This window comes from Triturus cristatus, chromosome 4_1, assembly GCF_964204655.1.
Source record: "Triturus cristatus chromosome 4_1, aTriCri1.1, whole genome shotgun sequence".
NCBI lineage: Eukaryota > Metazoa > Chordata > Amphibia > Caudata > Salamandridae > Triturus > Triturus cristatus.
In genome coordinates this window covers 106,939,931-106,961,038 of record NC_140585.1, presented here as the reverse complement: position 1 = coordinate 106,961,038, position 21,108 = coordinate 106,939,931, and the positions used below count along the sequence as shown (strand labels likewise).

The 21,108-nt window shown below is 44.4% G+C and overlaps 40 non-coding genes across 40 annotated transcripts; 31 read left to right on the top strand and 9 right to left on the bottom strand.

Moving 5' to 3' along the window:
* Positions 1–116: 116 nt before the first annotated feature.
* TRNAA-UGC (transfer RNA alanine (anticodon UGC)) lies at positions 117–188 on the top strand. The gene has a single exon. It is a non-coding gene; the product is annotated as a tRNA-Ala (tRNA).
* A 768-nt stretch (positions 189–956) lies between these two features.
* TRNAY-GUA (transfer RNA tyrosine (anticodon GUA)) lies at positions 957–1,042 on the top strand. Its single transcript is given in 2 exon segments — positions 957–993; positions 1,007–1,042. It is a non-coding gene; the product is annotated as a tRNA-Tyr (tRNA).
* A 129-nt stretch (positions 1,043–1,171) lies between these two features.
* On the top strand, positions 1,172–1,243 carry TRNAA-CGC (transfer RNA alanine (anticodon CGC)). Its single transcript has one exon. It is a non-coding gene; the product is annotated as a tRNA-Ala (tRNA).
* A 199-nt stretch (positions 1,244–1,442) lies between these two features.
* On the bottom strand, positions 1,443–1,515 carry TRNAM-CAU (transfer RNA methionine (anticodon CAU)). The gene has a single exon. It is a non-coding gene; the product is annotated as a tRNA-Met (tRNA).
* A 157-nt stretch (positions 1,516–1,672) lies between these two features.
* TRNAA-UGC (transfer RNA alanine (anticodon UGC)) lies at positions 1,673–1,744 on the top strand. The gene has a single exon. It is a non-coding gene; the product is annotated as a tRNA-Ala (tRNA).
* A 768-nt stretch (positions 1,745–2,512) lies between these two features.
* Positions 2,513–2,598, top strand: TRNAY-GUA (transfer RNA tyrosine (anticodon GUA)). Its single transcript is given in 2 exon segments — positions 2,513–2,549; positions 2,563–2,598. It is a non-coding gene; the product is annotated as a tRNA-Tyr (tRNA).
* A 129-nt stretch (positions 2,599–2,727) lies between these two features.
* On the top strand, positions 2,728–2,799 carry TRNAA-CGC (transfer RNA alanine (anticodon CGC)). Its single transcript has one exon. It is a non-coding gene; the product is annotated as a tRNA-Ala (tRNA).
* A 199-nt stretch (positions 2,800–2,998) lies between these two features.
* Positions 2,999–3,071, bottom strand: TRNAM-CAU (transfer RNA methionine (anticodon CAU)). The gene has a single exon. It is a non-coding gene; the product is annotated as a tRNA-Met (tRNA).
* A 157-nt stretch (positions 3,072–3,228) lies between these two features.
* On the top strand, positions 3,229–3,300 carry TRNAA-UGC (transfer RNA alanine (anticodon UGC)). The gene has a single exon. It is a non-coding gene; the product is annotated as a tRNA-Ala (tRNA).
* A 983-nt stretch (positions 3,301–4,283) lies between these two features.
* TRNAA-CGC (transfer RNA alanine (anticodon CGC)) lies at positions 4,284–4,355 on the top strand. Its single transcript has one exon. It is a non-coding gene; the product is annotated as a tRNA-Ala (tRNA).
* A 199-nt stretch (positions 4,356–4,554) lies between these two features.
* Positions 4,555–4,627, bottom strand: TRNAM-CAU (transfer RNA methionine (anticodon CAU)). The gene has a single exon. It is a non-coding gene; the product is annotated as a tRNA-Met (tRNA).
* Positions 4,628–4,784: 157 nt separating this feature from the next.
* Positions 4,785–4,856, top strand: TRNAA-UGC (transfer RNA alanine (anticodon UGC)). Its single transcript has one exon. It is a non-coding gene; the product is annotated as a tRNA-Ala (tRNA).
* Positions 4,857–5,839: 983 nt separating this feature from the next.
* Positions 5,840–5,911, top strand: TRNAA-CGC (transfer RNA alanine (anticodon CGC)). Its single transcript has one exon. It is a non-coding gene; the product is annotated as a tRNA-Ala (tRNA).
* A 429-nt stretch (positions 5,912–6,340) lies between these two features.
* On the top strand, positions 6,341–6,412 carry TRNAA-UGC (transfer RNA alanine (anticodon UGC)). The gene has a single exon. It is a non-coding gene; the product is annotated as a tRNA-Ala (tRNA).
* Positions 6,413–7,395: 983 nt separating this feature from the next.
* On the top strand, positions 7,396–7,467 carry TRNAA-CGC (transfer RNA alanine (anticodon CGC)). The gene has a single exon. It is a non-coding gene; the product is annotated as a tRNA-Ala (tRNA).
* A 199-nt stretch (positions 7,468–7,666) lies between these two features.
* Positions 7,667–7,739, bottom strand: TRNAM-CAU (transfer RNA methionine (anticodon CAU)). The gene has a single exon. It is a non-coding gene; the product is annotated as a tRNA-Met (tRNA).
* A 157-nt stretch (positions 7,740–7,896) lies between these two features.
* On the top strand, positions 7,897–7,968 carry TRNAA-UGC (transfer RNA alanine (anticodon UGC)). Its single transcript has one exon. It is a non-coding gene; the product is annotated as a tRNA-Ala (tRNA).
* Positions 7,969–8,951: 983 nt separating this feature from the next.
* On the top strand, positions 8,952–9,023 carry TRNAA-CGC (transfer RNA alanine (anticodon CGC)). The gene has a single exon. It is a non-coding gene; the product is annotated as a tRNA-Ala (tRNA).
* Positions 9,024–9,222: 199 nt separating this feature from the next.
* Positions 9,223–9,295, bottom strand: TRNAM-CAU (transfer RNA methionine (anticodon CAU)). Its single transcript has one exon. It is a non-coding gene; the product is annotated as a tRNA-Met (tRNA).
* A 157-nt stretch (positions 9,296–9,452) lies between these two features.
* TRNAA-UGC (transfer RNA alanine (anticodon UGC)) lies at positions 9,453–9,524 on the top strand. The gene has a single exon. It is a non-coding gene; the product is annotated as a tRNA-Ala (tRNA).
* A 983-nt stretch (positions 9,525–10,507) lies between these two features.
* On the top strand, positions 10,508–10,579 carry TRNAA-CGC (transfer RNA alanine (anticodon CGC)). Its single transcript has one exon. It is a non-coding gene; the product is annotated as a tRNA-Ala (tRNA).
* A 199-nt stretch (positions 10,580–10,778) lies between these two features.
* Positions 10,779–10,851, bottom strand: TRNAM-CAU (transfer RNA methionine (anticodon CAU)). The gene has a single exon. It is a non-coding gene; the product is annotated as a tRNA-Met (tRNA).
* A 157-nt stretch (positions 10,852–11,008) lies between these two features.
* Positions 11,009–11,080, top strand: TRNAA-UGC (transfer RNA alanine (anticodon UGC)). The gene has a single exon. It is a non-coding gene; the product is annotated as a tRNA-Ala (tRNA).
* Positions 11,081–12,063: 983 nt separating this feature from the next.
* On the top strand, positions 12,064–12,135 carry TRNAA-CGC (transfer RNA alanine (anticodon CGC)). The gene has a single exon. It is a non-coding gene; the product is annotated as a tRNA-Ala (tRNA).
* A 429-nt stretch (positions 12,136–12,564) lies between these two features.
* TRNAA-UGC (transfer RNA alanine (anticodon UGC)) lies at positions 12,565–12,636 on the top strand. The gene has a single exon. It is a non-coding gene; the product is annotated as a tRNA-Ala (tRNA).
* Positions 12,637–13,619: 983 nt separating this feature from the next.
* TRNAA-CGC (transfer RNA alanine (anticodon CGC)) lies at positions 13,620–13,691 on the top strand. The gene has a single exon. It is a non-coding gene; the product is annotated as a tRNA-Ala (tRNA).
* Positions 13,692–14,120: 429 nt separating this feature from the next.
* TRNAA-UGC (transfer RNA alanine (anticodon UGC)) lies at positions 14,121–14,192 on the top strand. The gene has a single exon. It is a non-coding gene; the product is annotated as a tRNA-Ala (tRNA).
* A 768-nt stretch (positions 14,193–14,960) lies between these two features.
* Positions 14,961–15,046, top strand: TRNAY-GUA (transfer RNA tyrosine (anticodon GUA)). The gene is given in 2 exon segments: positions 14,961–14,997; positions 15,011–15,046. It is a non-coding gene; the product is annotated as a tRNA-Tyr (tRNA).
* Positions 15,047–15,175: 129 nt separating this feature from the next.
* TRNAA-CGC (transfer RNA alanine (anticodon CGC)) lies at positions 15,176–15,247 on the top strand. The gene has a single exon. It is a non-coding gene; the product is annotated as a tRNA-Ala (tRNA).
* A 199-nt stretch (positions 15,248–15,446) lies between these two features.
* TRNAM-CAU (transfer RNA methionine (anticodon CAU)) lies at positions 15,447–15,519 on the bottom strand. The gene has a single exon. It is a non-coding gene; the product is annotated as a tRNA-Met (tRNA).
* Positions 15,520–15,676: 157 nt separating this feature from the next.
* TRNAA-UGC (transfer RNA alanine (anticodon UGC)) lies at positions 15,677–15,748 on the top strand. Its single transcript has one exon. It is a non-coding gene; the product is annotated as a tRNA-Ala (tRNA).
* A 768-nt stretch (positions 15,749–16,516) lies between these two features.
* Positions 16,517–16,602, top strand: TRNAY-GUA (transfer RNA tyrosine (anticodon GUA)). Its single transcript is given in 2 exon segments — positions 16,517–16,553; positions 16,567–16,602. It is a non-coding gene; the product is annotated as a tRNA-Tyr (tRNA).
* Positions 16,603–16,731: 129 nt separating this feature from the next.
* TRNAA-CGC (transfer RNA alanine (anticodon CGC)) lies at positions 16,732–16,803 on the top strand. Its single transcript has one exon. It is a non-coding gene; the product is annotated as a tRNA-Ala (tRNA).
* A 199-nt stretch (positions 16,804–17,002) lies between these two features.
* Positions 17,003–17,075, bottom strand: TRNAM-CAU (transfer RNA methionine (anticodon CAU)). The gene has a single exon. It is a non-coding gene; the product is annotated as a tRNA-Met (tRNA).
* A 157-nt stretch (positions 17,076–17,232) lies between these two features.
* On the top strand, positions 17,233–17,304 carry TRNAA-UGC (transfer RNA alanine (anticodon UGC)). The gene has a single exon. It is a non-coding gene; the product is annotated as a tRNA-Ala (tRNA).
* A 983-nt stretch (positions 17,305–18,287) lies between these two features.
* Positions 18,288–18,359, top strand: TRNAA-CGC (transfer RNA alanine (anticodon CGC)). The gene has a single exon. It is a non-coding gene; the product is annotated as a tRNA-Ala (tRNA).
* A 199-nt stretch (positions 18,360–18,558) lies between these two features.
* On the bottom strand, positions 18,559–18,631 carry TRNAM-CAU (transfer RNA methionine (anticodon CAU)). The gene has a single exon. It is a non-coding gene; the product is annotated as a tRNA-Met (tRNA).
* A 157-nt stretch (positions 18,632–18,788) lies between these two features.
* Positions 18,789–18,860, top strand: TRNAA-UGC (transfer RNA alanine (anticodon UGC)). Its single transcript has one exon. It is a non-coding gene; the product is annotated as a tRNA-Ala (tRNA).
* Positions 18,861–19,843: 983 nt separating this feature from the next.
* TRNAA-CGC (transfer RNA alanine (anticodon CGC)) lies at positions 19,844–19,915 on the top strand. The gene has a single exon. It is a non-coding gene; the product is annotated as a tRNA-Ala (tRNA).
* A 429-nt stretch (positions 19,916–20,344) lies between these two features.
* TRNAA-UGC (transfer RNA alanine (anticodon UGC)) lies at positions 20,345–20,416 on the top strand. Its single transcript has one exon. It is a non-coding gene; the product is annotated as a tRNA-Ala (tRNA).
* Positions 20,417–21,108: the final 692 nt, after the last annotated feature.

Below are 21,108 nucleotides of genomic sequence, written 5' to 3'. Positions count from 1 at the left end.
GGTACAAGGCTGAAGGATTTTCCTGACTGACATTGTATACTGCAGAGTCGAATGGGGTGATGTGGCCGTCGGTTCAATGCAGGGTTTCCAATCATACAGTCAAACCTTGCAGAAGTGGGGATGTAGCTCAGTGGTAGAGCGCATGCTTTGCATGTATGAGGCCCCGGGTTCAATCCCCGGCATCTCCAGACTTTTGCCATGCTTACCTTGGATTTTGGGCCGAAAGCTAGGCTGGCATCATGATGAAGGAAGAGATATGTCCTCCAACCGGGATGAGGACCCCGCTTAATCTGTCAGACGTTTGCCTTGAAAAATCCCATGAAATGGGGCTATCTCATTTTTGATGATTATAGATCAAAAGAATCCTACTTGTTGAAGACATCAAAGTGATGATTCATCTTGACAACCATAATGCTTTGATGATAGAAATCTGTCGCATCTCTCTTGATCATTGGTAAGGGTTCTTCTTCTAAACCAGAGACTCTTTACAGTAGCTTTTAGAAAAACGGAATATTTTGTTTATCTCAATCACCTTCAATCTACAGATTTTTCCGTTCTCTTTCCTTTTGAAAATGCATCCAAAATGCACATTCTTGATGCTGGGTGCGTAGTAATGACTCCCATAACTTTCTGTCATTTCTTTCATGGTTCCGCGCAGCCATCCATTTGCCACCAATGCTGCCCAAGGTCTTTGTATCAAAGTTCCTTTCCTTTCTGTAAAATTGAAATTTGGAGCACCCCTGCTTATCCCCAAGCCAAGACAGAACATGAACTTTGGTCTGAAATCCTCCTTTGGGGTGATAAGACGTACCTTACAGTGTGCTCTAAGAACTGGTGACTTTGAGAGGGAGCTGCAGGTAATGTTCATGATTTTCATCGATCTGCTCCTGATCCCCACCCCCACAACCTTTCTTGAGCGAGAGATAATTACAGCGCTGAAAGATACTTCAGCCACTCCTTCGATAGCTCAGTTGGTAGAGCGGAGGACTGTAGCATAAAGTCAGACATCCTTAGGTCGCTGGTTCAAATCCGGCTCGAAGGATTTTTTGCTTCGATTTCCATATATTTCACTTTTATTCAAACAATACCTTCCATTGATTATGATCGAGACTTTGCAGTCCCTGGGTTTCAGGGATTCCTTGCATCCATCAAACAGCTCGAGGGCAAAAGTGGGGATGTAGCTCAGTGGTAGAGCGCATGCTTCGCATGTATGAGGTCCCGGGTTCAATCCCCGGCATCTCCAGGAGCCTCTGTTCCTTATCTTGGCTTTTTTCCAGAAGGCTAGCCTGCCATCATGCAGAAAGAAGAAGTTTGTCATGCAGTTGGGGTGAGAGCCCCACTTAAATAGTCAGACATTTGCTTTGGAAAAATCTTTGAACTAGGCATAGTTTGCGCATTTCAAGAAAATCGGAGAATTTTGCATTCCAAAAGAAGGAAATAAATGCCCTCTCTGAGGATCGAACTCAGGACCTTCAGATTATGAGACTGACGCGCTGCCTACTGCGCTAAGAAGGCTGTATATAGGCATCTGTACATAAGACCATGAAGATCATCCAGGTACAAGGCTGAAGGATTTTCCTGACTGACATTGTATACTGCAGAGTCGAATGGGGTGATGTGGCCGTCGGTTCAATGCAGGGTTTCCAATCATACAGTCAAACCTTGCAGAAGTGGGGATGTAGCTCAGTGGTAGAGCGCATGCTTTGCATGTATGAGGCCCCGGGTTCAATCCCCGGCATCTCCAGACTTTTGCCATGCTTACCTTGGATTTTGGGCCGAAAGCTAGGCTGGCATCATGATGAAGGAAGAGATATGTCCTCCAACCGGGATGAGGACCCCGCTTAATCTGTCAGACGTTTGCCTTGAAAAATCCCATGAAGTGGGGCTATCTCATTTTTGATGATTATAGATCAAAAGAATCCTACTTGTTGAAGACATCAAAGTGATGATTCATCTTGACAACCATAATGCTTTGATGATAGAAATCTGTCGCATCTCTCTTGATCATTGGTAAGGGTTCTTCTTCTAAACCAGAGACTCTTTACAGTAGCTTTTAGAAAAACGGAATATTTTGTTTATCTCAATCACCTTCAATCTACAGATTTTTCCGTTCTCTTTCCTTTTGAAAATGCATCCAAAATGCACGTTCTTGATGCTGGGTGCGTAGTAATGACTCCCATAACTTTCTGTCATTTCTTTCATGGTTCCGCGCAGCCATCCATTTGCCACCAATGCTGCCCAAGGTCTTTGTATCAAAGTTCCTTTCCTTTCTGTAAAATTGAAATTTGGAGCACCCCTGCTTATCCCCAAGCCAAGACAGAACATGAACTTTGGTCTGAAATCCTCCTTTGGGGTGATAAGACGTACCTTACAGTGTGCTCTAAGAACTGGTGACTTTGAGAGGGAGCTGCAGGTAATGTTCATGATTTTCATCGATCTGCTCCTGATCCCCACCCCCACAACCTTTCTTGAGCGAGAGATAATTACAGCGCTGAAAGATACTTCAGCCACTCCTTCGATAGCTCAGTTGGTAGAGCGGAGGACTGTAGCATAAAGTCAGACATCCTTAGGTCGCTGGTTCAAATCCGGCTCGAAGGATTTTTTGCTTCGATTTCCATATCTTTCACTTTTATTCAAACAATACCTTCCATTGATTATGATCGAGACTTTGCAGTCCCTGGGTTTCAGGGATTCCTTGCATCCATCAAACAGCTCGAGTGCAAAAGTGGGGATGTAGCTCAGTGGTAGAGCGCATGCTTCGCATGTATGAGGTCCCGGGTTCAATCCCCGGCATCTCCAGGAGCCTCTGTTCCTTATCTTGGCTTTTTTCCAGAAGGCTAGCCTGCCATCATGCAGAAAGAAGAAGTTTGTCATGCAGTTGGGGTGAGAGCCCCACTTAAATAGTCAGACATTTGCTTTGGAAAAATCTTTGAACTAGGCATAGTTGGCGCATTTCAAGAAAATCGGAGAATTTTGCATTCCAAAAGAAGGAAATAAATGCCCTCTCTGAGGATCGAACTCAGGACCTTCAGATTATGAGACTGACGCGCTGCCTACTGCGCTAAGAAGGCTGTATATAGGCATCTGTACATAAGACCATGAAGATCATCCAGGTACAAGGCTGAAGGATTTTCCTGACTGACATTGTATACTGCAGAGTCGAATGGGGTGATGTGGCCGTCGGTTCAATGCAGGGTTTCCAATCATACAGTCAAACCTTGCAGAAGTGGGGATGTAGCTCAGTGGTAGAGCGCATGCTTTGCATGTATGAGGCCCCGGGTTCAATCCCCGGCATCTCCAGACTTTTGCCATGCTTACCTTGGATTTTGGGCCGAAAGCTAGGCTGGCATCATGATGAAGGAAGAGATATGTCCTCCAACCGGGATGAGGACCCCGCTTAATCTGTCAGACGTTTGCCTTGAAAAATCCCATGAAATGGGGCTATCTCATTTTTGATGATTATAGATCAAAAGAATCCTACTTGTTGAAGACATCAAAGTGATGATTCATCTTGACAACCATAATGCTTTGATGATAGAAATCTGTCGCATCTCTCTTGATCATTGGTAAGGGTTCTTCTTCTAAACCAGAGACTCTTTACAGTAGCTTTTAGAAAAACGGAATATTTTGTTTATCTCAATCACCTTCAATCTACAGATTTTTCCGTTCTCTTTCCTTTTGAAAATGCATCCAAAATGCACGTTCTTGATGCTGGGTGCGTAGTAATGACTCCCATAACTTTCTGTCATTTCTTTCATGGTTCCGCGCAGCCATCCATTTGCCACCAATGCTGCCCAAGGTCTTTGTATCAAAGTTCCTTTCCTTTCTGTAAAATTGAAATTTGGAGCACCCCTGCTTATCCCCAAGCCAAGACAGAACATGAACTTTGGTCTGAAATCCTCCTTTGGGGTGATAAGACGTACCTTACAGTGTGCTCTAAGAACTGGTGACTTTGAGAGGGAGCTGCAGGTAATGTTCATGATTTTCATCGATCTGCTCCTGATCCCCACCCCCATAACCTTTCTTGAGCGAGAGATAATTACAGCGCTGAAAGATACTTCAGCCACTCCTTCGATAGCTCAGTTGGTAGAGCGGAGGACTGTAGCATAAAGTCAGACATCCTTAGGTCGCTGGTTCAAATCCGGCTTGAAGGATTTTTTGCTTCGATTTCCATATCTTTCACTTTTATTCAAACAATACCTTCCATTGATTATGATCGAGACTTTGCAGTCCCTGGGTTTCAGGGATTCCTTGCATCCATCAAACAGCTCGAGTGCAAAAGTGGGGATGTAGCTCAGTGGTAGAGCGCATGCTTCGCATGTATGAGGTCCCGGGTTCAATCCCCGGCATCTCCAGGAGCCTCTGTTCCTTATCTTGGCTTTTTTCCAGAAGGCTAGCCTGCCATCATGCAGAAAGAAGAAGTTTGTCATGCAGTTGGGGTGAGAGCCCCACTTAAATAGTCAGACATTTGCTTTGGAAAAATCTTTGAACTAGGCATAGTTTGCGCATTTCAAGAAAATCGGAGAATTTTGCATTCCAAAAGAAGGAAATAAATGCCCTCTCTGAGGATCGAACTCAGGACCTTCAGATTATGAGACTGACGCGCTGCCTACTGCGCTAAGAAGGCTGTATATAGGCATCTGTACATAAGACCATGAAGATCATCCAGGTACAAGGCTGAAGGATTTTCCTGACTGACATTGTATACTGCAGAGTCGAATGGGGTGATGTGGCCGTCGGTTCAATGCAGGGTTTCCAATCATACAGTCAAACCTTGCAGAAGTGGGGATGTAGCTCAGTGGTAGAGCGCATGCTTTGCATGTATGAGGCCCCGGGTTCAATCCCCGGCATCTCCAGACTTTTGCCATGCTTACCTTGGATTTTGGGCCGAAAGCTAGGCTGGCATCATGATGAAGGAAGAGATATGTCCTCCAACCGGGATGAGGACCCCGCTTAATCTGTCAGACGTTTGCCTTGAAAAATCCCATGAAATGGGGCTATCTCATTTTTGATGATTATAGATCAAAAGAATCCTACTTGTTGAAGACATCAAAGTGATGATTCATCTTGACAACCATAATGCTTTGATGATAGAAATCTGTCGCATCTCTCTTGATCATTGGTAAGGGTTCTTCTTCTAAACCAGAGACTCTTTACAGTAGCTTTTAGAAAAACGGAATATTTTGTTTATCTCAATCACCTTCAATCTACAGATTTTTCCGTTCTCTTTCCTTTTGAAAATGCATCCAAAATGCACGTTCTTGATGCTGGGTGCGTAGTAATGACTCCCATAACTTTCTGTCATTTCTTTCATGGTTCCGCGCAGCCATCCATTTGCCACCAATGCTGCCCAAGGTCTTTGTATCAAAGTTCCTTTCCTTTCTGTAAAATTGAAATTTGGAGCACCCCTGCTTATCCCCAAGCCAAGACAGAACATGAACTTTGGTCTGAAATCCTCCTTTGGGGTGATAAGATGTACCTTACAGTGTGCTCTAAGAACTGGTGACTTTGAGAGGGAGCTGCAGGTAATGTTCATGATTTTCATCGATCTGCTCCTGATCCCCACCCCCACAACCTTTCTTGAGCGAGAGATAATTACAGCGCTGAAAGATACTTCAGCCACTCCTTCGATAGCTCAGTTGGTAGAGCGGAGGACTGTAGCATAAAGTCAGACATCCTTAGGTCGCTGGTTCAAATTCAGCTCGAAGGATTTTTTGCTTCGATTTCCATATATTTCACTTTTATTCAAACAATACCTTCCATTGATTATGATCGAGACTTTGCAGTCCCTGGGTTTCAGGGATTCCTTGCATCCATCAAACAGCTCGAGGGCAAAAGTGGGGATGTAGCTCAGTGGTAGAGCGCATGCTTCGCATGTATGAGGTCCCGGGTTCAATCCCCGGCATCTCCAGGAGCCTCTGTTCCTTATCTTGGCTTTTTTCCAGAAGGCTAGCCTGCCATCATGCAGAAAGAAGAAGTTTGTCATGCAGTTGGGGTGAGAGCCCCACTTAAATAGTCAGACATTTGCTTTGGAAAAATCTTTGAACTAGGCATAGTTTGCGCATTTCAAGAAAATCGGAGAATTTTGCATTCCAAAAGAAGGAAATAAATGCCCTCTCTGAGGATCGAACTCAGGACCTTCAGATTATGAGACTGACGCGCTGCCTACTGCGCTAAGAAGACTGTATATAGGCATCTGTACATAAGACCATGAAGATCATCCAGGTACAAGGCTGAAAGATTTTCCTGACTGACATTGTATACTGCAGAGTCGAATGGGGTGATGTGGCCGTCGGTTCAATGCAGGGTTTCCAATCATACAGTCAAACCTTGCAGAAGTGGGGATGTAGCTCAGTGGTAGAGCGCATGCTTTGCATGTATGAGGCCCCGGGTTCAATCCCCGGCATCTCCAGACTTTTGCCATGCTTACCTTGGATTTTGGGCCGAAAGCTAGGCTGGCATCATGATGAAGGAAGAGATATGTCCTCCAACCGGGATGAGGACCCCGCTTAATCTGTCAGACGTTTGCCTTGAAAAATCCCATGAAATGGGGCTATCTCATTTTTGATGATTATAGATCAAAAGAATCCTACTTGTTGAAGACATCAAAGTGATGATTCATCTTGACAACCATAATGCTTTGATGATAGAAATCTGTCGCATCTCTCTTGATCATTGGTAAGGGTTCTTCTTCTAAACCAGAGACTCTTTACAGTAGCTTTTAGAAAAACGGAATATTTTGTTTATCTCAATCACCTTCAATCTACAGATTTTTCCGTTCTCTTTCCTTTTGAAAATGCATCCAAAATGCACGTTCTTGATGCTGGGTGCGTAGTAATGACTCCCATAACTTTCTGTCATTTCTTTCATGGTTCCGCGCAGCCATCCATTTGCCACCAATGCTGCCCAAGGTCTTTGTATCAAAGTTCCTTTCCTTTCTGTAAAATTGAAATTTGGAGCACCCCTGCTTATCCCCAAGCCAAGACAGAACATGAACTTTGGTCTGAAATCCTCCTTTGGGGTGATAAGATGTACCTTACAGTGTGCTCTAAGAACTGGTGACTTTGAGAGGGAGCTGCAGGTAATGTTCATGATTTTCATTGATCTGCTCCTGATCCCCACCCCCATAACCTTTCTTGAGCGAGAGATAATTACAGCGCTGAAAGATACTTCAGCCACTCCTTCGATAGCTCAGTTGGTAGAGCGGAGGACTGTAGCATAAAGTCAGACATCCTTAGGTCGCTGGTTCAAATCCGGCTTGAAGGATTTTTTGCTTCGATTTCCATATCTTTCACTTTTATTCAAACAATACCTTCCATTGATTATGATCGAGACTTTGCAGTCCCTGGGTTTCAGGGATTCCTTGCATCCATCAAACAGCTCGAGTGCAAAAGTGGGGATGTAGCTCAGTGGTAGAGCGCATGCTTCGCATGTATGAGGTCCCGGGTTCAATCCCCGGCATCTCCAGGAGCCTCTGTTCCTTATCTTGGCTTTTTTCCAGAAGGCTAGCCTGCCATCATGCAGAAAGAAGAAGTTTGTCATGCAGTTGGGGTGAGAGCCCCACTTAAATAGTCAGACATTTGCTTTGGAAAAATCTTTGAACTAGGCATAGTTTGCGCATTTCAAGAAAATCGGAGAATTTTGCATTCCAAAAGAAGGAAATAAATGCCCTCTCTGAGGATCGAACTCAGGACCTTCAGATTATGAGACTGACGCGCTGCCTACTGCGCTAAGAAGGCTGTATATAGGCATCTGTACATAAGACCATGAAGATCATCCAGGTACAAGGCTGAAGGATTTTCCTGACTGACATTGTATACTGCAGAGTCGAATGGGGTGATGTGGCCGTCGGTTCAATGCAGGGTTTCCAATCATACAGTCAAACCTTGCAGAAGTGGGGATGTAGCTCAGTGGTAGAGCGCATGCTTTGCATGTATGAGGCCCCGGGTTCAATCCCCGGCATCTCCAGACTTTTGCCATGCTTACCTTGGATTTTGGGCCGAAAGCTAGGCTGGCATCATGATGAAGGAAGAGATATGTCCTCCAACCGGGATGAGGACCCCGCTTAATCTGTCAGACGTTTGCCTTGAAAAATCCCATGAAATGGGGCTATCTCATTTTTGATGATTATAGATCAAAAGAATCCTACTTGTTGAAGACATCAAAGTGATGATTCATCTTGACAACCATAATGCTTTGATGATAGAAATCTGTCGCATCTCTCTTGATCATTGGTAAGGGTTCTTCTTCTAAACCAGAGACTCTTTACAGTAGCTTTTAGAAAAACGGAATATTTTGTTTATCTCAATCACCTTCAATCTACAGATTTTTCCGTTCTCTTTCCTTTTGAAAATGCATCCAAAATGCACGTTCTTGATGCTGGGTGCGTAGTAATGACTCCCATAACTTTCTGTCATTTCTTTCATGGTTCCGCGCAGCCATCCATTTGCCACCAATGCTGCCCAAGGTCTTTGTATCAAAGTTCCTTTCCTTTCTGTAAAATTGAAATTTGGAGCACCCCTGCTTATCCCCAAGCCAAGACAGAACATGAACTTTGGTCTGAAATCCTCCTTTGGGGTGATAAGACGTACCTTACAGTGTGCTCTAAGAACTGGTGACTTTGAGAGGGAGCTGCAGGTAATGTTCATGATTTTCATTGATCTGCTCCTGATCCCCACCCCCATAACCTTTCTTGAGCGAGAGATAATTACAGCGCTGAAAGATACTTCAGCCACTCCTTCGATAGCTCAGTTGGTAGAGCGGAGGACTGTAGCATAAAGTCAGACATCCTTAGGTCGCTGGTTCAAATCCGGCTTGAAGGATTTTTTGCTTCGATTTCCATATCTTTCACTTTTATTCAAACAATACCTTCCATTGATTATGATCGAGACTTTGCAGTCCCTGGGTTTCAGGGATTCCTTGCATCCATCAAACAGCTCGAGTGCAAAAGTGGGGATGTAGCTCAGTGGTAGAGCGCATGCTTCGCATGTATGAGGTCCCGGGTTCAATCCCCGGCATCTCCAGGAGCCTCTGTTCCTTATCTTGGCTTTTTTCCAGAAGGCTAGCCTGCCATCATGCAGAAAGAAGAAGTTTGTCATGCAGTTGGGGTGAGAGCCCCACTTAAATAGTCAGACATTTGCTTTGGAAAAATCTTTGAACTAGGCATAGTTTGCGCATTTCAAGAAAATCGGAGAATTTTGCATTCCAAAAGAAGGAAATAAATGCCCTCTCTGAGGATCGAACTCAGGACCTTCAGATTATGAGACTGACGCGCTGCCTACTGCGCTAAGAAGGCTGTATATAGGCATCTGTACATAAGACCATGAAGATCATCCAGGTACAAGGCTGAAGGATTTTCCTGACTGACATTGTATACTGCAGAGTCGAATGGGGTGATGTGGCCGTCGGTTCAATGCAGGGTTTCCAATCATACAGTCAAACCTTGCAGAAGTGGGGATGTAGCTCAGTGGTAGAGCGCATGCTTTGCATGTATGAGGCCCCGGGTTCAATCCCCGGCATCTCCAGACTTTTGCCATGCTTACCTTGGATTTTGGGCCGAAAGCTAGGCTGGCATCATGATGAAGGAAGAGATATGTCCTCCAACCGGGATGAGGACCCCGCTTAATCTGTCAGACGTTTGCCTTGAAAAATCCCATGAAATGGGGCTATCTCATTTTTGATGATTATAGATCAAAAGAATCCTACTTGTTGAAGACATCAAAGTGATGATTCATCTTGACAACCATAATGCTTTGATGATAGAAATCTGTCGCATCTCTCTTGATCATTGGTAAGGGTTCTTCTTCTAAACCAGAGACTCTTTACAGTAGCTTTTAGAAAAACGGAATATTTTGTTTATCTCAATCACCTTCAATCTACAGATTTTTCCGTTCTCTTTCCTTTTGAAAATGCATCCAAAATGCACGTTCTTGATGCTGGGTGCGTAGTAATGACTCCCATAACTTTCTGTCATTTCTTTCATGGTTCCGCGCAGCCATCCATTTGCCACCAATGCTGCCCAAGGTCTTTGTATCAAAGTTCCTTTCCTTTCTGTAAAATTGAAATTTGGAGCACCCCTGCTTATCCCCAAGCCAAGACAGAACATGAACTTTGGTCTGAAATCCTCCTTTGGGGTGATAAGACGTACCTTACAGTGTGCTCTAAGAACTGGTGACTTTGAGAGGGAGCTGCAGGTAATGTTCATGATTTTCATCGATCTGCTCCTGATCCCCACCCCCATAACCTTTCTTGAGCGAGAGATAATTACAGCGCTGAAAGATACTTCAGCCACTCCTTCGATAGCTCAGTTGGTAGAGCGGAGGACTGTAGCATAAAGTCAGACATCCTTAGGTCGCTGGTTCAAATCCGGCTTGAAGGATTTTTTGCTTCGATTTCCATATCTTTCACTTTTATTCAAACAATACCTTCCATTGATTATGATCGAGACTTTGCAGTCCCTGGGTTTCAGGGATTCCTTGCATCCATCAAACAGCTCGAGTGCAAAAGTGGGGATGTAGCTCAGTGGTAGAGCGCATGCTTCGCATGTATGAGGTCCCGGGTTCAATCCCCGGCATCTCCAGGAGCCTCTGTTCCTTATCTTGGCTTTTTTCCAGAAGGCTAGCCTGCCATCATGCAGAAAGAAGAAGTTTGTCATGCAGTTGGGGTGAGAGCCCCACTTAAATAGTCAGACATTTGCTTTGGAAAAATCTTTGAACTAGGCATAGTTTGCGCATTTCAAGAAAATCGGAGAATTTTGCATTCCAAAAGAAGGAAATAAATGCCCTCTCTGAGGATCGAACTCAGGACCTTCAGATTATGAGACTGACGCGCTGCCTACTGCGCTAAGAAGGCTGTATATAGGCATCTGTACATAAGACCATGAAGATCATCCAGGTACAAGGCTGAAGGATTTTCCTGACTGACATTGTATACTGCAGAGTCGAATGGGGTGATGTGGCCGTCGGTTCAATGCAGGGTTTCCAATCATACAGTCAAACCTTGCAGAAGTGGGGATGTAGCTCAGTGGTAGAGCGCATGCTTTGCATGTATGAGGCCCCGGGTTCAATCCCCGGCATCTCCAGACTTTTGCCATGCTTACCTTGGATTTTGGGCCGAAAGCTAGGCTGGCATCATGATGAAGGAAGAGATATGTCCTCCAACCGGGATGAGGACCCCGCTTAATCTGTCAGACGTTTGCCTTGAAAAATCCCATGAAATGGGGCTATCTCATTTTTGATGATTATAGATCAAAAGAATCCTACTTGTTGAAGACATCAAAGTGATGATTCATCTTGACAACCATAATGCTTTGATGATAGAAATCTGTCGCATCTCTCTTGATCATTGGTAAGGGTTCTTCTTCTAAACCAGAGACTCTTTACAGTAGCTTTTAGAAAAACGGAATATTTTGTTTATCTCAATCACCTTCAATCTACAGATTTTTCCGTTCTCTTTCCTTTTGAAAATGCATCCAAAATGCACGTTCTTGATGCTGGGTGCGTAGTAATGACTCCCATAACTTTCTGTCATTTCTTTCATGGTTCCGCGCAGCCATCCATTTGCCACCAATGCTGCCCAAGGTCTTTGTATCAAAGTTCCTTTCCTTTCTGTAAAATTGAAATTTGGAGCACCCCTGCTTATCCCCAAGCCAAGACAGAACATGAACTTTGGTCTGAAATCCTCCTTTGGGGTGATAAGATGTACCTTACAGTGTGCTCTAAGAACTGGTGACTTTGAGAGGGAGCTGCAGGTAATGTTCATGATTTTCATCGATCTGCTCCTGATCCCCACCCCCACAACCTTTCTTGAGCGAGAGATAATTACAGCGCTGAAAGATACTTCAGCCACTCCTTCGATAGCTCAGTTGGTAGAGCGGAGGACTGTAGCATAAAGTCAGACATCCTTAGGTCGCTGGTTCAAATTCAGCTCGAAGGATTTTTTGCTTCGATTTCCATATATTTCACTTTTATTCAAACAATACCTTCCATTGATTATGATCGAGACTTTGCAGTCCCTGGGTTTCAGGGATTCCTTGCATCCATCAAACAGCTCGAGGGCAAAAGTGGGGATGTAGCTCAGTGGTAGAGCGCATGCTTCGCATGTATGAGGTCCCGGGTTCAATCCCCGGCATCTCCAGGAGCCTCTGTTCCTTATCTTGGCTTTTTTCCAGAAGGCTAGCCTGCCATCATGCAGAAAGAAGAAGTTTGTCATGCAGTTGGGGTGAGAGCCCCACTTAAATAGTCAGACATTTGCTTTGGAAAAATCTTTGAACTAGGCATAGTTTGCGCATTTCAAGAAAATCGGAGAATTTTGCATTCCAAAAGAAGGAAATAAATGCCCTCTCTGAGGATCGAACTCAGGACCTTCAGATTATGAGACTGACGCGCTGCCTACTGCGCTAAGAAGACTGTATATAGGCATCTGTACATAAGACCATGAAGATCATCCAGGTACAAGGCTGAAGGATTTTCCTGACTGACATTGTATACTGCAGAGTCGAATGGGGTGATGTGGCCGTCGGTTCAATGCAGGGTTTCCAATCATACAGTCAAACCTTGCAGAAGTGGGGATGTAGCTCAGTGGTAGAGCGCATGCTTTGCATGTATGAGGCCCCGGGTTCAATCCCCGGCATCTCCAGACTTTTGCCATGCTTACCTTGGATTTTGGGCCGAAAGCTAGGCTGGCATCATGATGAAGGAAGAGATATGTCCTCCAACCGGGATGAGGACCCCGCTTAATCTGTCAGACGTTTGCCTTGAAAAATCCCATGAAATGGGGCTATCTCATTTTTGATGATTATAGATCAAAAGAATCCTACTTGTTGAAGACATCAAAGTGATGATTCATCTTGACAACCATAATGCTTTGATGATAGAAATCTGTCGCATCTCTCTTGATCATTGGTAAGGGTTCTTCTTCTAAACCAGAGACTCTTTACAGTAGCTTTTAGAAAAACGGAATATTTTGTTTATCTCAATCACCTTCAATCTACAGATTTTTCCGTTCTCTTTCCTTTTGAAAATGCATCCAAAATGCACGTTCTTGATGCTGGGTGCGTAGTAATGACTCCCATAACTTTCTGTCATTTCTTTCATGGTTCCGCGCAGCCATCCATTTGCCACCAATGCTGCCCAAGGTCTTTGTATCAAAGTTCCTTTCCTTTCTGTAAAATTGAAATTTGGAGCACCCCTGCTTATCCCCAAGCCAAGACAGAACATGAACTTTGGTCTGAAATCCTCCTTTGGGGTGATAAGATGTACCTTACAGTGTGCTCTAAGAACTGGTGACTTTGAGAGGGAGCTGCAGGTAATGTTCATGATTTTCATCGATCTGCTCCTGATCCCCACCCCCACAACCTTTCTTGAGCGAGAGATAATTACAGCGCTGAAAGATACTTCAGCCACTCCTTCGATAGCTCAGTTGGTAGAGCGGAGGACTGTAGCATAAAGTCAGACATCCTTAGGTCGCTGGTTCAAATTCAGCTCGAAGGATTTTTTGCTTCGATTTCCATATATTTCACTTTTATTCAAACAATACCTTCCATTGATTATGATCGAGACTTTGCAGTCCCTGGGTTTCAGGGATTCCTTGCATCCATCAAACAGCTCGAGGGCAAAAGTGGGGATGTAGCTCAGTGGTAGAGCGCATGCTTCGCATGTATGAGGTCCCGGGTTCAATCCCCGGCATCTCCAGGAGCCTCTGTTCCTTATCTTGGCTTTTTTCCAGAAGGCTAGCCTGCCATCATGCAGAAAGAAGAAGTTTGTCATGCAGTTGGGGTGAGAGCCCCACTTAAATAGTCAGACATTTGCTTTGGAAAAATCTTTGAACTAGGCATAGTTTGCGCATTTCAAGAAAATCGGAGAATTTTGCATTCCAAAAGAAGGAAATAAATGCCCTCTCTGAGGATCGAACTCAGGACCTTCAGATTATGAGACTGACGCGCTGCCTACTGCGCTAAGAAGACTGTATATAGGCATCTGTACATAAGACCATGAAGATCATCCAGGTACAAGGCTGAAGGATTTTCCTGACTGACATTGTATACTGCAGAGTCGAATGGGGTGATGTGGCCGTCGGTTCAATGCAGGGTTTCCAATCATACAGTCAAACCTTGCAGAAGTGGGGATGTAGCTCAGTGGTAGAGCGCATGCTTTGCATGTATGAGGCCCCGGGTTCAATCCCCGGCATCTCCAGACTTTTGCCATGCTTACCTTGGATTTTGGGCCGAAAGCTAGGCTGGCATCATGATGAAGGAAGAGATATGTCCTCCAACCGGGATGAGGACCCCGCTTAATCTGTCAGACGTTTGCCTTGAAAAATCCCATGAAATGGGGCTATCTCATTTTTGATGATTATAGATCAAAAGAATCCTACTTGTTGAAGACATCAAAGTGATGATTCATCTTGACAACCATAATGCTTTGATGATAGAAATCTGTCGCATCTCTCTTGATCATTGGTAAGGGTTCTTCTTCTAAACCAGAGACTCTTTACAGTAGCTTTTAGAAAAACGGAATATTTTGTTTATCTCAATCACCTTCAATCTACAGATTTTTCCGTTCTCTTTCCTTTTGAAAATGCATCCAAAATGCACGTTCTTGATGCTGGGTGCGTAGTAATGACTCCCATAACTTTCTGTCATTTCTTTCATGGTTCCGCGCAGCCATCCATTTGCCACCAATGCTGCCCAAGGTCTTTGTATCAAAGTTCCTTTCCTTTCTGTAAAATTGAAATTTGGAGCACCCCTGCTTATCCCCAAGCCAAGACAGAACATGAACTTTGGTCTGAAATCCTCCTTTGGGGTGATAAGACGTACCTTACAGTGTGCTCTAAGAACTGGTGACTTTGAGAGGGAGCTGCAGGTAATGTTCATGATTTTCATCGATCTGCTCCTGATCCCCACCCCCACAACCTTTCTTGAGCGAGAGATAATTACAGCGCTGAAAGATACTTCAGCCACTCCTTCGATAGCTCAGTTGGTAGAGCGGAGGACTGTAGCATAAAGTCAGACATCCTTAGGTCGCTGGTTCAAATCCGGCTCGAAGGATTTTTTGCTTCGATTTCCATATCTTTCACTTTTATTCAAACAATACCTTCCATTGATTATGATCGAGACTTTGCAGTCCCTGGGTTTCAGGGATTCCTTGCATCCATCAAACAGCTCGAGTGCAAAAGTGGGGATGTAGCTCAGTGGTAGAGCGCATGCTTCGCATGTATGAGGTCCCGGGTTCAATCCCCGGCATCTCCAGGAGCCTCTGTTCCTTATCTTGGCTTTTTTCCAGAAGGCTAGCCTGCCATCATGCAGAAAGAAGAAGTTTGTCATGCAGTTGGGGTGAGAGCCCCACTTAAATAGTCAGACATTTGCTTTGGAAAAATCTTTGAACTAGGCATAGTTGGCGCATTTCAAGAAAATCGGAGAATTTTGCATTCCAAAAGAAGGAAATAAATGCCCTCTCTGAGGATCGAACTCAGGACCTTCAGATTATGAGACTGACGCGCTGCCTACTGCGCTAAGAAGGCTGTATATAGGCATCTGTACATAAGACCATGAAGATCATCCAGGTACAAGGCTGAAGGATTTTCCTGACTGACATTGTATACTGCAGAGTCGAATGGGGTGATGTGGCCGTCGGTTCAATGCAGGGTTTCCAATCATACAGTCAAACCTTGCAGAAGTGGGGATGTAGCTCAGTGGTAGAGCGCATGCTTTGCATGTATGAGGCCCCGGGTTCAATCCCCGGCATCTCCAGACTTTTGCCATGCTTACCTTGGATTTTGGGCCGAAAGCTAGGCTGGCATCATGATGAAGGAAGAGATATGTCCTCCAACCGGGATGAGGACCCCGCTTAATCTGTCAGACGTTTGCCTTGAAAAATCCCATGAAATGGGGCTATCTCATTTTTGATGATTATAGATCAAAAGAATCCTACTTGTTGAAGACATCAAAGTGATGATTCATCTTGACAACCATAATGCTTTGATGATAGAAATCTGTCGCATCTCTCTTGATCATTGGTAAGGGTTCTTCTTCTAAACCAGAGACTCTTTACAGTAGCTTTTAGAAAAACGGAATATTTTGTTTATCTCAATCACCTTCAATCTACAGATTTTTCCGTTCTCTTTCCTTTTGAAAATGCATCCAAAATGCACGTTCTTGATGCTGGGTGCGTAGTAATGACTCCCATAACTTTCTGTCATTTCTTTCATGGTTCCGCGCAGCCATCCATTTGCCACCAATGCTGCCCAAGGTCTTTGTATCAAAGTTCCTTTCCTTTCTGTAAAATTGAAATTTGGAGCACCCCTGCTTATCCCCAAGCCAAGACAGAACATGAACTTTGGTCTGAAATCCTCCTTTGGGGTGATAAGACGTACCTTACAGTGTGCTCTAAGAACTGGTGACTTTGAGAGGGAGCTGCAGGTAATGTTCATGATTTTCATCGATCTGCTCCTGATCCCCACCCCCACAACCTTTCTTGAGCGAGAGATAATTACAGCGCTGAAAGATACTTCAGCCACTCCTTCGATAGCTCAGTTGGTAGAGCGGAGGACTGTAGCATAAAGTCAGACATCCTTAGGTCGCTGGTTCAAATCCGGCTCGAAGGATTTTTTGCTTCGATTTCCATATCTTTCACTTTTATTCAAACAATACCTTCCATTGATTATGATCGAGACTTTGCAGTCCCTGGGTTTCAGGGATTCCTTGCATCCATCAAACAGCTCGAGTGCAAAAGTGGGGATGTAGCTCAGTGGTAGAGCGCATGCTTCGCATGTATGAGGTCCCGGGTTCAATCCCCGGCATCTCCAGGAGCCTCTGTTCCTTATCTTGGCTTTTTTCCAGAAGGCTAGCCTGCCATCATGCAGAAAGAAGAAGTTTGTCATGCAGTTGGGGTGAGAGCCCCACTTAAATAGTCAGACATTTGCTTTGGAAAAATCTTTGAACTAGGCATAGTTGGCGCATTTCAAGAAAATCGGAGAATTTTGCATTCCAAAAGAAGGAAATAAATGCCCTCTCTGAGGATCGAACTCAGGACCTTCAGATTATGAGACTGACGCGCTGCCTACTGCGCTAAGAAGGCTGTATATAGGCATCTGTACATAAGACCATGAAGATCATCCAGGTACAAGGCTGAAGGATTTTCCTGACTGACATTGTATACTGCAGAGTCGAATGGGGTGATGTGGCCGTCGGTTCAATGCAGGGTTTCCAATCATACAGTCAAACCTTGCAGAAGTGGGGATGTAGCTCAGTGGTAGAGCGCATGCTTTGCATGTATGAGGCCCCGGGTTCAATCCCCGGCATCTCCAGACTTTTGCCATGCTTACCTTGGATTTTGGGCCGAAAGCTAGGCTGGCATCATGATGAAGGAAGAGATATGTCCTCCAACCGGGATGAGGACCCCGCTTAATCTGTCAGACGTTTGCCTTGAAAAATCCCATGAAATGGGGCTATCTCATTTTTGATGATTATAGATCAAAAGAATCCTACTTGTTGAAGACATCAAAGTGATGATTCATCTTGACAACCATAATGCTTTGATGATAGAAATCTGTCGCATCTCTCTTGATCATTGGTAAGGGTTCTTCTTCTAAACCAGAGACTCTTTACAGTAGCTTTTAGAAAAACGGAATATTTTGTTTATCTCAATCACCTTCAATCTACAGATTTTTCCGTTCTCTTTCCTTTTGAAAATGCATCCAAAATGCACGTTCTTGATGCTGGGTGCGTAGTAATGACTCCCATAACTTTCTGTCATTTCTTTCATGGTTCCGCGCAGCCATCCATTTGCCACCAATGCTGCCCAAGGTCTTTGTATCAAAGTTCCTTTCCTTTCTGTAAAATTGAAATTTGGAGCACCCCTGCTTATCCCCAAGCCAAGACAGAACATGAACTTTGGTCTGAAATCCTCCTTTGGGGTGATAAGACGTACCTTACAGTGTGCTCTAAGAACTGGTGACTTTGAGAGGGAGCTGCAGGTAATGTTCATGATTTTCATCGATCTGCTCCTGATCCCCACCCCCATAACCTTTCTTGAGCGAGAGATAATTACAGCGCTGAAAGATACTTCAGCCACTCCTTCGATAGCTCAGTTGGTAGAGCGGAGGACTGTAGCATAAAGTCAGACATCCTTAGGTCGCTGGTTCAAATCCGGCTTGAAGGATTTTTTGCTTCGATTTCCATATCTTTCACTTTTATTCAAACAATACCTTCCATTGATTATGATCGAGACTTTGCAGTCCCTGGGTTTCAGGGATTCCTTGCATCCATCAAACAGCTCGAGTGCAAAAGTGGGGATGTAGCTCAGTGGTAGAGCGCATGCTTCGCATGTATGAGGTCCCGGGTTCAATCCCCGGCATCTCCAGGAGCCTCTGTTCCTTATCTTGGCTTTTTTCCAGAAGGCTAGCCTGCCATCATGCAGAAAGAAGAAGTTTGTCATGCAGTTGGGGTGAGAGCCCCACTTAAATAGTCAGACATTTGCTTTGGAAAAATCTTTGAACTAGGCATAGTTTGCGCATTTCAAGAAAATCGGAGAATTTTGCATTCCAAAAGAAGGAAATAAATGCCCTCTCTGAGGATCGAACTCAGGACCTTCAGATTATGAGACTGACGCGCTGCCTACTGCGCTAAGAAGGCTGTATATAGGCATCTGTACATAAGACCATGAAGATCATCCAGGTACAAGGCTGAAGGATTTTCCTGACTGACATTGTATACTGCAGAGTCGAATGGGGTGATGTGGCCGTCGGTTCAATGCAGGGTTTCCAATCATACAGTCAAACCTTGCAGAAGTGGGGATGTAGCTCAGTGGTAGAGCGCATGCTTTGCATGTATGAGGCCCCGGGTTCAATCCCCGGCATCTCCAGACTTTTGCCATGCTTACCTTGGATTTTGGGCCGAAAGCTAGGCTGGCATCATGATGAAGGAAGAGATATGTCCTCCAACCGGGATGAGGACCCCGCTTAATCTGTCAGACGTTTGCCTTGAAAAATCCCATGAAATGGGGCTATCTCATTTTTGATGATTATAGATCAAAAGAATCCTACTTGTTGAAGACATCAAAGTGATGATTCATCTTGACAACCATAATGCTTTGATGATAGAAATCTGTCGCATCTCTCTTGATCATTGGTAAGGGTTCTTCTTCTAAACCAGAGACTCTTTACAGTAGCTTTTAGAAAAACGGAATATTTTGTTTATCTCAATCACCTTCAATCTACAGATTTTTCCGTTCTCTTTCCTTTTGAAAATGCATCCAAAATGCACGTTCTTGATGCTGGGTGCGTAGTAATGACTCCCATAACTTTCTGTCATTTCTTTCATGGTTCCGCGCAGCCATCCATTTGCCACCAATGCTGCCCAAGGTCTTTGTATCAAAGTTCCTTTCCTTTCTGTAAAATTGAAATTTGGAGCACCCCTGCTTATCCCCAAGCCAAGACAGAACATGAACTTTGGTCTGAAATCCTCCTTTGGGGTGATAAGATGTACCTTACAGTGTGCTCTAAGAACTGGTGACTTTGAGAGGGAGCTGCAGGTAATGTTCATGATTTTCATCGATCTGCTCCTGATCCCCACCCCCACAACCTTTCTTGAGCGAGAGATAATTACAGCGCTGAAAGATACTTCAGCCACTCCTTCGATAGCTCAGTTGGTAGAGCGGAGGACTGTAGCATAAAGTCAGACATCCTTAGGTCGCTGGTTCAAATTCAGCTCGAAGGATTTTTTGCTTCGATTTCCATATATTTCACTTTTATTCAAACAATACCTTCCATTGATTATGATCGAGACTTTGCAGTCCCTGGGTTTCAGGGATTCCTTGCATCCATCAAACAGCTCGAGGGCAAAAGTGGGGATGTAGCTCAGTGGTAGAGCGCATGCTTCGCATGTATGAGGTCCCGGGTTCAATCCCCGGCATCTCCAGGAGCCTCTGTTCCTTATCTTGGCTTTTTTCCAGAAGGCTAGCCTGCCATCATGCAGAAAGAAGAAGTTTGTCATGCAGTTGGGGTGAGAGCCCCACTTAAATAGTCAGACATTTGCTTTGGAAAAATCTTTGAACTAGGCATAGTTTGCGCATTTCAAGAAAATCGGAGAATTTTGCATTCCAAAAGAAGGAAATAAATGCCCTCTCTGAGGATCGAACTCAGGACCTTCAGATTATGAGACTGACGCGCTGCCTACTGCGCTAAGAAGACTGTATATAGGCATCTGTACATAAGACCATGAAGATCATCCAGGTACAAGGCTGAAGGATTTTCCTGACTGACATTGTATACTGCAGAGTCGAATGGGGTGATGTGGCCGTCGGTTCAATGCAGGGTTTCCAATCATACAGTCAAACCTTGCAGAAGTGGGGATGTAGCTCAGTGGTAGAGCGCATGCTTTGCATGTATGAGGCCCCGGGTTCAATCCCCGGCATCTCCAGACTTTTGCCATGCTTACCTTGGATTTTGGGCCGAAAGCTAGGCTGGCATCATGATGAAGGAAGAGATATGTCCTCCAACCGGGATGAGGACCCCGCTTAATCTGTCAGACGTTTGCCTTGAAAAATCCCATGAAATGGGGCTATCTCATTTTTGATGATTATAGATCAAAAGAATCCTACTTGTTGAAGACATCAAAGTGATGATTCATCTTGACAACCATAATGCTTTGATGATAGAAATCTGTCGCATCTCTCTTGATCATTGGTAAGGGTTCTTCTTCTAAACCAGAGACTCTTTACAGTAGCTTTTAGAAAAACGGAATATTTTGTTTATCTCAATCACCTTCAATCTACAGATTTTTCCGTTCTCTTTCCTTTTGAAAATGCATCCAAAATGCACGTTCTTGATGCTGGGTGCGTAGTAATGACTCCCATAACTTTCTGTCATTTCTTTCATGGTTCCGCGCAGCCATCCATTTGCCACCAATGCTGCCCAAGGTCTTTGTATCAAAGTTCCTTTCCTTTCTGTAAAATTGAAATTTGGAGCACCCCTGCTTATCCCCAAGCCAAGACAGAACATGAACTTTGGTCTGAAATCCTCCTTTGGGGTGATAAGACGTACCTTACAGTGTGCTCTAAGAACTGGTGACTTTGAGAGGGAGCTGCAGGTAATGTTCATGATTTTCATCGA